Raw genomic sequence first — 11793 nt, 5'->3', positions numbered from 1 at the left:
CTGAAATAAAAATTTATGCCCATCTTAGGGAGTAGACCATACTATAATAGGATGGAGCTGAGACTGAGCACATATTTCTAGAATGTCAGGGTAGAGTTCACTACTTTTCTGAACATATTCTTAGATAATAAAGACATTAACTAAAACCTTCCTCTTGTAGCACAAGCATGACAAACAGTGGTACTGCACTCAGCAGGTAGGTGGGCTTCCCTGCAAAGCCAGAGGAAAGCACATCCATGTCTTCTGCAATCTATCAAATCATCCAAACTCTTTGAGATAATTAAGTAGCATTGCAATGAAAACAGCCATGTAGTGCTAACAGTGTTTGTTTTAAATGCTTTTATTTGCTTTAGTTTTATTTTTAAATTTAACTTATTGGGGTGACATTGGTTAATAAGATAATATAGGTTTCACGTGCACATTTCTATGGTACCTGATCTGTATATTGCACTCTGTTCCCCCCACCCAAAGTCCAATCATCATCCGTCATCATATATTTGGTCCCCTTTACCTTTTACTACTCCCCCACCCTCTTTTCTTCTGATAACCACCATACTGTTATCTGTGTCTATAAATTTCAGTTTTATATCCTACATATGAGTGAAATCATATGGTCTTAGCTTTTTTTTGACTGACATATTTTGCTTAGCATAATATTCTCAAGGTCCATCTATGCTGTCACAAATAGCAGTACTTCAGTTTCTCTTATGGCTGAGTTGTATACAGGTACCACATCTTCTTTATCCAATCCTCAATTGAAGGACACTTTGTTTCCATGTCTTGGCCACTGTGAATAATGCTGCAATGAACATAGGGGTGCATATATCTTTGTGAATAAATGTGGGTGGTTTTTTTGTTTTTTGTTTATTTGTTTGTTTTTTACAGAGACAGAGAGAGTCAGAGAGAGGGATAGATAGGGACAAACAGGAACAGAGAGAGATGAGAAGCATCAATCATCAGTTTTTTGTTGCGACACCTTAGTTGTTCATTGATTGCTTTCTCATATGTGCCTTGACCATGGGCCTTCAGCAGACCGAGTAACCCCTTGCTCGAGCCAGCGACCTTGGGTCCAAGCTGGTGGGCTTTTGCTCAAACCAGGTAAGCCCGCGCTCAAGCTGGTGACCTCGGGGTCTTGAACCTGGGTCTTCCGCATCCCAGTCAGAAGCTCTATCCACTGCACCATCGCCTGGTCAGGCTGTGAATAAATGTCTTAAATTTTTTTAGGTAGTAGATACTTAAAAGAGAGGTTGCTAAAGTGTTAACCTTTTTGATGAGTCTCCTTACTGTTTTCCATAGTTTATATTCCCACCAGCAGTGAATGAGGGTTCCTTTTCCTCCACAACCTCTCCCACCCACACTTATTATTACTTGTTTTGTTGATAATAGACATTCTAACAGGTATGAGGTTATATCTTGTAGTTTTGATTTGCATTTCCATAATAGCTAGTGAAGTTGAGCATCTTTTTATATACCTGTTGGCAATTTGTATGTCTTCTTAGGAGAATTGTCTATTCAGGTCCTCTCCTCATTTTTTAATTGGATTGTTTTTCTGTTTTGGTGTTGAGTTATATGAGTTCTTTATGTACTGTATTTTGTATATTAACTCCTTGTCAGAACTGTTTGCAATGTCTTCTCTTATTTAGTTGGTTGCCTTTTTGTTTTGTTTCATTGGTGGTTTCTTTTGCTGTGTAGTAGCTTTTCAGTTTGATATAGTTCCATTTATTTATTTTTGCCTTTACATTTTTTGCCTTTGGGGTTAAATTCATAAAATCTTCTTTAAGACCAAGGTCCATAAGTTTAGTACCTATGTATTCTTTTATGTAATTTATTATTTTAGAACTTATATTTAGGTCTTTGATCCATTTTGAATTAATTTTTGTACTTGAGGACAAACTAAAGTCTAATTTCATTCTTTTGCATGTGACTTTCTAATTTTTCCAGCACCATTTATTGAATAGATTTTCCTTTCTCCATTGTGTATTTTTGGCTCCTTTGTTAAAGATGATTTGTTCATATATATGTGGTTTTATTTCTGGGCTCTTGGTTCTGTTCCGTTGGTCTGTGTTTTTTGCCAATACCATGCTGTTTTGATTATTGTGGTTCTGTAGTATTATTTAAAGTCAGGTAATGTGATACCTTTGGCTTCATTCTTTTTTTCTGAAAATTGCTATTGCTGTTCAAAGGTCCATACAAATCTGATTATTTTTTTGTCCTATTTATTTAAAAAGTATCATTAGGATTTTGATGGAAATTGCATTAAATTTGTACATTGCTTTAGGTAATATGGCTATTTTAACTATAGTGGTTTTTTCAGTCTATGAACATGGAATATCTTTCTATTTTATTGTATCTTTTTCAATCTCTTTGAATAATGCTTTGTAGTTTTCAGTATATATAGAGTCTTCACATCCTTTGTTAAGTTTATTCCTAGGTATTTTATTCTTTCTATTGTAATTGCAAGGGGAACCATTTTTCCATTTCTTTTTCTAAAATTTCATTGTTAGTATATAGGAGTGCAGCCATGGCTTGATTGGCTTGAGTAAGCTGGCCTCAGGCTCTGAGAATGGCTTTATGGCCTCTGCCTTGGACACTAAAAAATGGCTTAGGCCATGTAGGCCAACGGAGCAAAGGCCTACATGGACAGAGCATAGCCCCCTAGTGGATTTGCCAGGTAGATCCCTGTAGGGGCACATGTCAAAGTCTTTCTCTGCCTCCCCTCCTCTCACTAAAAGAAAAAAAGTCAAAGAAAGAAAAAAAGAAAAAAAAATGACTTTACTTCTGCCAGGTATTAACCCTTTAGATGCTGAAACCTAGAGACATTTGAGGTCCCGGGAGACAGACCAGGAGGGCTTTAGTGGGGACACTTGGGGAGGAAATGAACTCAGAATAGCAGCTATTTATTAATTGTACTAAAGCACTTCAATATTTTAACAGCTTATCAGACAACTGTTTACTTTGCTAAAAACTCATTTATATTAACTGGTAGTACTAGAATTATGATGCTAATAAATATAGAAGATTCTAATCCAATAATAGAATAGAGTGGTGTAGAAATTCTCCCAGTCATTGGAAAGGGATCTCAGGCTTGCCAATTAATCTAGAATGTAAATACAAGTGATTCTCCCCTGATTGTCACTGAGAAAATTAAGGAAGAAATTAAATTCTTGTATCCCTAATACATAATAATCTCATTTAATTATCTCAATAACCCTGTAGGAAAACATATTAATTTATTAGGGTTACCATAGAAAAGTATCACAGACTGAATAGTTTAAACATCAAGATTTATTTTGCCACAAATCTGAAGGCAAGAAATTCAACTTTAAGGTGTCAGAACTTATTTCATTCTGAGGCCTCTTTCTTTGGCTTGTAGATGACTGTCTTCTTCCTCTGTTTTCATGTGGTCTCTCCCTTCTCTCTCTCTCTCTCTCTCTCTCTCTCTCTCTCTCTCTCTCTCTCTCCACACACACACACACACACACACACCCTCTTCTTATTAAGGATGTCAGTCACTCATGTTGGATATTGAATTAGGGCCTACCCTAATGACCTCATCTAATCTTAATTATTTTAACTATCACTTTAAAGAATGTATGCCCAAATTTAGTCACCTTCCAAGCAGGTATTGGGGGTGAGGACTTCAGTATATGAATTGAGGGAGGGGAGGGGTAAAACACAATTCAACTTATAAAAGAAAGTTAGTAATATAACCCCTTTGTCTAAAAAAAAAAAGGCATATAAAACATTTTTAAAAGTCAATATTATTATGGTATAATTTACATATAAAATATACCCATATTCAGTGTTTGGCCTAAGTGTCAGCCTGTATGTACATCCATGTAGGCAGCACCATAATTAATACAGAAATTTCCATTATCTCAGAATATTCCCTTGTATAAATATATATAAATAAAGAATTACTTCTAATTTTGAAAAATAATTTTCCTTATGCATCTTTCTTGGCAATTCCTCTTGATCTCTGGCTCAAGAACAGCCACTGGTCTGATTTCTTTTCTAGTATTTTATATATAAATGAAGTAATAAAATCTGCACTCCACTATGTCTGGCTTTTTTTTTTGTAGCATAATGCATAGGGTTCTTGAGATTCATTCATTTTGTTATGTCTATCAGTGGTTATTCTATTTTATTGCTGAGTGGCATTTCATTGCATTACTGTCACATTTGTTTATTGTTTATACGTTTTGACAATTATGACTAGTTAATATGAAGATTTGATTTATAGGTATTTGTATAACCGGAACATGCATTTTTATTTTTCTTGAATAAATACATAAAAGTGGAGAGACTGTATCATATAAGTATGCATTTAAATTTTTAAACTTTTTCTCAAGAAAAATATGCTAAATTGTTTTCCAAATGGTTGTATGATTTTACATTCCCACTAGCCATGTATAAGAGTCCTAGTTCCTCCATATTCCTTCCAACAATTGGCATTATTGGCCATTCCTGTGAATATATAGTGGTGTCTCATTGAAGTTTTAAATTTACATTTTCCTAATGGATAAATGATATTAAATATCTTTTCATATGCTTATTGGAAAAATCATACCTCTTCTGAACTGCCTTTTAAAATACTTTTTTTTTTTTTGTTTTGTTTTTTTTTTTTTTTTTTTTTTTTCTATTCATTTTAGAGAGGAGAGGGAGAGACAGAGAGGAGAGACAGAGAGAGAGAAGTGGGGGAGGTGCTGGAAGCATCAACTCCTATATGTGCCTTGACCAGGCAAGCCCAGGGTTTCGAACCGGGGACCTCAGCATTTCCAGGTCCATGCTTTATCCACTGCGCCACCACAGGTCAGGCTTAAAATACTTTTTAATGATTTTTAGTAGATTGATTTTTTATTTTTAGGTTATTGGAATTTCTTATACGTTTTATATGCAAGCCACTTTAAGCCATATATAATGTAAATATTTTCTTCTACTCTTTGCTTGCATCTTCAGTTTATTATGCTCATTTGAAAAGCAGAATTTGTAGCTTTGATAAAGTACAACTTGCATTTTGTCTTTAGTGGCTTTTTTGTTCTATTTAGAAAACCTTCTGACTCTGACAAAGGAAATGTTATAGACATGAATATCAAGTTGTTTTTGCATGTGGTAAGAAGTAAGTGGAGCTTAATTTTTCTGCACATGTATTTAATTGTTTCAGGCCATTTGTTGAGGATAGTGTGCTTTTACCATGGAATTACTATGGCATTCTTGTCAAGAAAATTTCACTAAATATACATGTGTATGTAGGGGAAAAGCATACATTTACTTACTGTTTAATCTCTATTTTATTCCTTTGATTAAATTAAATTCTTAGGTCAATTCTCCACTGTCTTGATTACTGTAGCTTTAAGGCAGGGTCGGGAACCTATGGCTCCGGAGCCACATGTGGCTCTTTTGATGGCTGCATCTGGCTCACAGACAAATCTTTAATAAAAATATAATAACGTTAAACATATAAAACATTCTCATGTATACAATCCATTCATTTCCTACCACTCATGTGCATGTGCATGGTTGCAGGTAGCTAGAGCCAATCACAGCTGTCCTCCGGGACAACACCAAATTTTTATTGGATAATGTGTAATGTACATGAGTCGTTGTATGACTCACGGAATTACATTTTAAAATATGTGGCGTTCATGGCTTTCTCAGCCAAAAAGTTTCCCGACCCCTGCTTTAAGGTAAGCCTTTAAATCTAGTACTGTGAGTCCTCCAACTTTTTAAAAAATATGTTTAAGCTATTTTATGTTAGTTTTATTTGCATATAAACATTGGAATCATCAATTTTTACAAAGAGGAAAACTGGATTTGTACTGGAATTCTGATAGGTCTATAAATCAATGTAAGTAGAATTGACAGATTAATATTACGTTTTTAAATCTATGATCTGGCGTTCTTTAATTTCTCTCAACTTTAAGTATAGAAGGTATGCACATACATTGAAAATGTTGTCCCAAAGAATTTCACATTTGATGGCATTATTGTAAATGATATATTTTTCAAAAAAAACTTTTCTGTTGTTGGTAAGAAAAAGAAATCAGTTGATTTTTTTCCCTTTCTTTTTTTTAAGTAAGAGGACAGGAAATAGTGAGACAGACTCCTGCATGTACCCCGACAGGGATTCACCAACAACTCTCTCTGGAGCCAATGCTCAAATCAACCACATTATCCTCAGCTCCTGGGGCTGATGCTCAAACCAATTGAGCCACTGGTTGTGGGAGGAGAAAAGGGAGAGAAGGGGGAGAGGACAGGGGAGAGAAGCAGATGGCCACTTCTCCTGTGTACCCTGACCAAGAATTGGATGCAGGATGCCCATATGCCCAGCCAAAGTTCTATCCACTAAGCTAACTGGCCAGGGCCCAAATCAGTTGATTTTATAATTTGATATTGTATTCTATAACCATACAGACTTCAATTATTAATTCTGGTAGTTTTTTTGTAGCATTTATACATGATTCTATTGCCTTCATTTCCAATCTATATATGACTTTATTTTCCTTGCATAATTGCATTGGCTAAGCCTTCCCTGGCAAAATAACCCAATGTTGATCAGAAGTGACAAGAATGAATATATTTACTTGGTTTCTAATTTTAGAGAAAAATATTTAATTATTTCACCCATTTAAGTAAAAGTTAGCAGTAGGTTTTTTAAAAATATGCCTTATCAGATCGAGGAAGTTCCCTTTCAATACTAGTTTGATGAGAGAGTTTATCATAGATAAATATTGAATTTTGACAAATGTTTTTCTATATCTATTGAGATAAGCACAAGGGTTTTCTTCTTCTGTTAATATGTTGAATTATGATGACTGACTTTCAAATGTTAGACAACCTTAGATTCCCGGGATAAATTCACTTATTTTTTATATTGCTAAATTTTATTTGCTAATATTTAACTTAATGGTTTTGGTATTTTAGTATTTATGTTCACGCAATCTATTAGCCCATAGATTTTTCATTTTTCATTTTTATGTCTTTGGCTGGTTTTATTCTCAAAGTAAATATTGATTGTGAAGTGCCCATCCTCGTTGTCATTTCTGAGTCCATATTCATTATAATTCATCCTAGTTATGATTCATGATTTACTTTTTTGGAAGTATTTATATAATTTTAGAATGGATGGTGAATATTTGGAACTCCATGTTGTTGAGCTGTTGTTTTGCTGTATTTTATTGTGTTTACAAAAAATTGCCACGCTTTGTCCTGGGAGGACTTGAAATAGTTTGTGGATCAGCAGCATTGTTCTTTCAAGGCTTGTTTTTAGGCTGTTAAGATTTTCCCCTAGGGGTACTTTTTAAAATTTATTTTAAAAAAATTTTATGTTTCTTTTATAGTTGGCAATATTATATTAGTTTCAGGTGAACAATCTAGTGATTGAGCATTACATAACCTACTTACTCAGTGATCATTTTAATAAATATCATGCCTATCTGACATCATACATATTTGTTAGAATATTAATGACTATATTCCCAATGACTACATCCCCATGACTATTTTGTAACTACCAATTTGTACTCTTTAATCCCCTCACCCTTTTCACTCATCTTCTCCAACTCCCTTCCTACCTGGCAACTATGGAAATGTTCTCTATATCTATGAAACTGTTTTTATTCTGCTTGTTTGTTTACTTTGTATGGTTTATATTAAATTGTTAACAGATATGTATGAATTGCTATTTTATTATTCATATTTTTTATTTCTTTCTTTTCTTCTTAATGAAGACCGTTTACCATTTCAAGTAATACTGGTTTGGTGGTGATAAGTTCCATTAGCTTTTTCTTGTTTAAGAAACTCTTTTTTTGTCCTTTGATTCTAAATGATAGCTTTGCCTGGTAGAGTAATCTTGGCTTTAGGTCCTTGCTTTTCATGACTCAAAATATTTCTTACCAATCCTTTCTGGCCTCTAAAGTTTCTGTTGAGAAATCAGCCGACATCCTTGTAGGCAACTAACTACTTTTCTCTTGCTGCTTTTAAGGTTTTCTGTCTTTAACCTTTAGCGTTTCGATTTTGGTGTGGGCTTCTTTGGGTTAATCTTGCTTGGGACTCTCTCTGCTTCCGCAACTTGCATGTCTATTTCCTTCATCAGGTTAAGGAAGTTTTCTGTCATTTTTTTATATACATTTTCAGTTCCTTACTTTTTTTTTTCTTCTGTTACCCCCACAATGCAAATGTTATGCTTAAAGTTGTCTAAGAGGCTCTTTATATCTTTATACTAGACTAATTTTTGTTAGTTTTTTTTTTCTCTTTGCTGTTCTGATTGGGGTTTTTTTTGGTTTCTTTATCTTCCAAATCTCTGATTTGATCATCTGCTTCAACTACTTCGTTCTTGACTCCCTGTAATATATTCTTCATTTCAGTTATTATATTCTTCATTTCTGGCTCGATTTTTTAAAAATCTTTTATAGTTCTGGTTTTTGTTTTCCATTTCTTTGTTGAAGTTCTCACTAAGTTCACCTGCTCTTCCCCTCAGTTCTTTGAGCATCTTTGTAACCAATGCATTAAACTCTGCATATAGTAGATTGTTTCAATTTTGTTTAGTTCATTTTCTAGAGTTTTGTTGTGCTATTTCATTTGGGACAAGTTTCTTTGTCTCCTTATTTTGACAACCTCCCTGTGTTTGTTTCTATGTATTAGATAGAGCTGCTATATCTCAGTCTTGGTAGAGTAGTCTCATTGTAGTAAGTGGCCTATAGGGTTCAGTGGCATAACATTCCTGATTATCTATGCTGGGCACTCTGGTGCAACCCCTTCTCCCCAGTGTGGGCTGTGTACACCCTCCTTTTGTAGTTGAACCTTGATTGTTCTTGGTACAGCAATGGGAGGGATTTACCCCCATGCCAACCAGCTTTAAGGACTGGCTGTGTCCACTGTGGTGGAAGATTAGTTGTGCAGGAGCCTAACCTATGGAGCAGGATTTACTTCAGTGGGGTTCTGGTGCCCATTGAGTTTACCCTTTAAATATGTGGTTTGAGGGGGTGATTGGGTGGTGCTTCAACATGGTCTGAAGGTATCTACCAGGTTCTCTAGCTCTAGGGATTTCTGAGAGGTGCAACCCATGGTCAATTACCACCTGTGTTTTGCCAGAGCCATGTGGCATGAGTTACAGTGCAATCTGCAGATGGCTGCTACTTGTGCTGGGCTTGGAGGTGTACAAGAGAAGCTAAACTATGAACCAAGGCTGGCTGCTGCTAATGCTAGGCCTAGGGCCACTTAGTAAGAGTATGGGCCATGCTGAGGCCAGATACTTCTTGTTTGAGAAATTTTAGGAAAGTCTTAAGTGTGGTACAAGACAGGTCATTCAAATGGAAAAGGCACTGGAAACAGTTTGAGTGGGCTTAAAAGTTGAGTGTTTTAGGATTTTAGGGAATCACCAAAATGGGGTAAATAGTTATAGCCAGCTTGATGGAGACTCATATATGGCACCTACCAGCTTTGTAGGAGGAGGGCTCAGAAAAGGAACAATGGCCTTGTCAGTACTTCTGTCTGGGAGAAAGCTGCCCCTCCAGCTCTCATCTTGATACCAGACAGTTCAGTTCTTCTCCATATGTCCCTAGTGCCTTTCAAGCAGCTGCCCTGGCACTGGAGCTCAGAGTAAGTGAGTTTGAGTAAGTCTGTATGTGGGCCCTTTAAGAGGAATGTCTGGGATTCCAACAGCCTACCATTTCACTCAGTTACAATTCCTGTTGGTTTGTAAAGCTATAAATTCTGGGAACTTCTCTTCTTGACATTGGAACCCTGGGTTGGGTGTTCTGATGTGAGACTGAGACTCCTGATTCCTCAGAGAGAACATCTGCAGCCTCCCAATTTTTACCTGCTACATTTGGGTGTGTCACCCACTTATTCAGTGTCTCTGTCCCACTTACCAGTCTTAATATGACTTCTTCTTTATATCCCTAGTTGTAGGACTTCTCTTGAGCTAGATTTCAGGAAGTTTTGAATACTGGTTATTCTATAATTTAGTTGTAATTTGATGTGGTTGTGAGGAGATGTGTGCTCTGCATTTACCTACGCTGTCATCTTGTCCAGAGGCACCCTCTAGGGGCATTTTAGCTGCTAAGATGTAAACCTTCTGGGGTCATTAATCAAAGTGATCAATAAGAATTTTCCAAAATGACTGATCAAACTTTGAAGATCCATCTGTCTTGATGGATATCGAGCAGTTTTCAACATATAACTCCTCATTCTTTGCTTGGTTTCACCCTAAGTGTATATACAGCTTACTTTCCTAGTAACAGATACAAAGTCACCTATATAATATGCAGTTTTGTTCTTTGTAGCTACCTTCTATCTTGTACTCTGCTCCACAAATTCTAGCTACTTGAGTTCCCTTGCTCTAATCTGTGTCTTCTCAACTCAGTGTGATTATCTGGTTCTACTTAGGGGTCCTCTTCTATGTAGCTGGTCAAAAATGTGTCAAAGTAAGACATTCTTAGAGATCAAAATGTTGTTCTCTTTTCTCATGAATCACAGTACAACTCTGCCTTTGTTTACTGTCTGAAACAGTTTAGTTTTATAATTGTTTATAGTGGGACGATGAATATGGACCCTGTTTTTAACTATGGTCAGGACTGTGATCCTATAAATCCTTTCTATAGATAAGTAAACTGAAATTAGAAAGATTAATATGATGAAAAACAGGAACTTGGAATTTAAGTCGGAATTCAAATTTTTGCTTTTTACTAGTTGTACAACTTTAAGTAACTTAATTAGCTTCTTGTCTTGGCTTCTGTATCTTTGAAATGGCTATGCATATGACAATGATGGTGATAATGATGATAATACTAATAAATAATACAATATTAGAAATTATCTCCTACCATTATTGTGATGATTAACCAAGGTGATGAATGTGAAGTTTTTAGCACAGTGAGTCTTGGATATGGTGTTAGCTAAATAACAAAATTATCCATGGTCCTGTTGATAGAATTTTGACTTCCAGTCTAGGAATGCAGTGTTGATAGATAATATAGATGTTTTTCCACTATTTATCAAAGCTGGGTTTCCTTTAAAAAGTATCCAGAATAGGAAATAGGTATATTCAGGCCCATTAGACAAATTCCCTTGAAGCAATGACAAAATATACTCATTTAATGAAACATGATAAGTTTTGTTTGTGTTTATGAGAAAGTTTTCAAAGGAAGATCTCTGGATAATCCATCACCTATTCTCACTTCAGGGTACCTATTATTTAATTAATCACAATGATTGATATTTTTAATATCAGGCAAAAACTAACAGATTCTAGACTTGTGACTATCATTACTCAAAACTCAACTTTTAAAGGGCATACCTAGTTTTCTTTTTAGGACTCCATAAAAATTTGAATGATCGTAAATAGAGCTCAATAAAAAATACTTAGGGAAAGTTAGAATGTTAATTGCTGAAGGTTCTCTGATATCCTGACTTGATCCTCATGAACTTAAGTATGACAGGTAGACAAGAAATAAGATAGATTTGTCAGAACTGTAATGTAATATTTCAGCTCAGCAAGGGGGATCTAGAAATCTTTCTCTGCTGGTTGATCACAGCTAGTGGGTAATCCAACAACATCTTCTTTTTTTCAAATAACAACAATGCCAGATAATTAGTTTTTGTTTATGTTTTGACTATTGATAGACTTAAATTATATTCATATTGTCATGCAGAATAAATATGTAAAAAAGTTTGCCTCTGCTCTAAATACAGCCATTTCTTTTCTGCAGTGACATTTGAACTGTGTATCAGAATAAAAATCTTGTAATAAGCGAGGCATAAAAAGTAGACAATTTAAATCAGATAATCAAA

Source organism: Saccopteryx bilineata, chromosome 5, assembly GCF_036850765.1.
Source record: "Saccopteryx bilineata isolate mSacBil1 chromosome 5, mSacBil1_pri_phased_curated, whole genome shotgun sequence".
In the NCBI taxonomy this organism is placed as follows: Eukaryota; Metazoa; Chordata; class Mammalia; order Chiroptera; family Emballonuridae; genus Saccopteryx; species Saccopteryx bilineata.
Note: the sequence above shows the minus strand (reverse complement) of the source record.